A 2,787-nucleotide genomic window follows, 5' to 3' on the forward strand; every position below is an offset into this window, starting at 1 on the left:
CAGAAGTTTACAACAGAGAACGTTTATATGCATATCCATTAGGAGTAATTATCTGGCTAAACATCCATCACCTGTCTAGCTCCACAGGTTCACTAAAGGGATAAAACTATAACTAAGAAATTAGTGAATTTTGTATAGATAAACCCAGGCAATATTTTATCTCCTGTCCCAGCACCTACAATAAATCATTAGTTCCCTTTTAATGACCTTTAGTTAATCATTTTACAACCTCTTGGAATGTGCTCTGAGTAGGAGAAAGTCTGGTTACAATCTAAGAGCAAATAACTGATGACACTTGGGAGACTGGCAGAGTTCTCATTGCAGTTTTGACTATCAGAAAGAGACCTAATAGCAGTCCCACTATAAAAGAGCTTGATAAGTATTGATATAATTTTAGGAATTCTTATAGGATCATCATTAAGACTTAAGAAGTCATCTATTCGTCTATATAGCATCACTACAAGACAGTACATCTTCCTGGATCTTCAGAAATTGACTCCAAAGGGGTATGCTATTCTTTAGTGATTGTTACATATGTTTAATAATAATAATAATAACAATAATAATAATAATAATAATAATAGGAAAAGCATATTAATATCAGGAATCATTCCTAAAATAAGTCTCTAACAGCCTTGCTGAATAAGGGCTCACTTGTCACAGATTATATAATACTCCAAGGCAAGCCATTTCAGGATGATCACCTGATAATTATTAGCTTGTCCCATTATGGCTCCTGATGGCTGACCACTCACAAAAGGCTTCTCTACTCTACCCTTGAGTCTTCAGTTCTGTCATTCTTCATAATGCCCAACCTCCTCCATTTCTCTTTCTCTCCCATCTGACCACCACATACTTATACACTGAGGTGGCTCTAGCTGCAGGTTGGCCACATAGCTGGAAGACCCCTGAGTGACATTCTCTATGCATAATATGTGGCATGTGAGCAAGCAGGTGTCTGTGGCCCATCTGTGCCAAGCACTGGAGGGCAAATTGATTGGTGGCATGGTGGTCTGCTGATCTCTTTCTGTCTTTCTCTTTCACCACTATGCTGCCTGGATTGGATTGGATTTGATTTGATATGATTTGATTTGATTTGATTTGATTTGATATTTATGTGTCCTACACATAAAACAACTTTAGCCATCAAGTCAGACATTAAACTAGGATGAACAAAGAACTTCATCTGCTGTGCCCCTGACTGATACAAGAGCAACACCACCAACAAGGTATTTCTTTGCCCATTGCCAAGAGGACTATCTTCTTACTCTTACAGTCTTTCTATTTCTTCTTCCATAATATTCCCTGACACTCAAATGTAAGAGAGTTTTGTATATGTATTCACTGGGACAAGGCTCCATAGCTCTGCATTCTGATTTTTTAGTTGTTTGTGATTTTCTGCATGGCCTTGAAAAATATATACTTCATTGTTTTACAACAGTCTTTCTTAATGTTCTGATTTCTCTCCTATTTTTAAGGTTCTGAAAGACTTTTTAGTATATGGTGATAATTTTACTCACTTTTTAAAAAGTGTAATTAGTATATCAAGTAGAATGAATTCATGTTCTCACTATTACCTTTAAACCTTTAAAATGTGTCCAATAATCCATAAATCTTTAAGTGATTAGCTGGTGGTTTAAAAATCATGAATCAATGAATTGATGAATGAAGTAGTCAACTAATAAGTGAAGAAATAAAGGCAAAACTGATGATGAGGTTTCTAATAATTCAAGATGAGATCAGCCTTACACTATTAGAAAAAAATATAAACATCAGACCCCCTCCTTAGAAAAGGATGTAAAGAGGGCAATTTTCCTATATAAAAGCACCATATGTTTCTATTAATATGCCTAATTGATAATAGCTGGCATAATCAAAGTCTCTGCTCTACAGTAGTTAAGCTTAACTGACTCCAACCTCTTTCATCTAATAGGCATTGACAAACAAATTCAAGGATTAAGGCTTTAGATACTTGTACTAAGAAACAATCTGCAGGTTCTTCAACAACATTTGCTCTCAAGGACTATGATTAAGAACATGTTCTTATCCATGGTCCACTCTGATCAAATCATTTGTTTGAAACTCTCTGTTCTTTGAGTTCTTAACATATTATGGATATTAATACCTTATCAGAAGTATAATGGGCAAATGTTCTCTCCCACTCCATTAGCTTTTTCTTTACTCAAATGTTGGTTATTGTTGAGAACCGCACTAGCCCATGTTTGGGGGCCAAAATATTGGGAGCTGCTCTATTAGTGTTGGAAGCCACACTTTCAAAAGTCTTGGGGGCTAAACTGTTAGAGCCTGCACTGCCCCAAGGTGCTCTAGTCTGCGGGTCATGGTTCAGCAAGAGAGAAAGTGAGGACGGACTGGAAGAATGGAGACCAGACAGAGTGTTATTCAATCCCATTTATTCTTCAGTCTCTCTTCTTCTCTCCAAGTTTCTAGTTTCTAGTCCCTAGTTCCTAGTCCCTAGTTCCTAGTACCAAGTCTCAGGTCCTAATCCCAGTCCTAAATTGCTAGTCTCTTTCCCAGTTCCAAGTTACTTCTTTCAAGTGTCTAGTCCAAGTATCTAGTTCCTAGTTGCGAGTCTTGAGTCTTAAGTCTTAAGTCTAAGTCTCTTTCTTCTGTCTGCTTCTCACCTTTTATACGTCTCACTTCTAAGTCATGCCTTTAAGTCTCATACCTTTAAGTCTCATACACCCAAGGGAAAATCCTGGGTATCTAAAACAAGATGTTATCAGAGTATGCTCAGCTGTTGTAGGCTGTTGTAAACAAGTCTCTTGT

General features: G+C 37.0%; 1 non-coding gene across 1 annotated transcript; it reads right to left on the bottom strand.

Annotated features, from left to right (window-relative positions):
• Nucleotides 1-1,113: 1,113 nt before the first annotated feature.
• LOC117724075 (small nucleolar RNA SNORA48) lies at nucleotides 1,114-1,256 on the bottom strand. Its single transcript, XR_004608764.1, has one exon. It is a non-coding gene; the product is annotated as a small nucleolar RNA SNORA48 (small nucleolar RNA).
• Between the last annotated feature and the right edge of the window lie 1,531 nt (nucleotides 1,257-2,787).

The sequence above is a fragment of the Arvicanthis niloticus genome, chromosome 19 (genome assembly GCF_011762505.2).
Source record: "Arvicanthis niloticus isolate mArvNil1 chromosome 19, mArvNil1.pat.X, whole genome shotgun sequence".
NCBI classification, from domain to species: Eukaryota; Metazoa; Chordata; class Mammalia; order Rodentia; family Muridae; genus Arvicanthis; species Arvicanthis niloticus.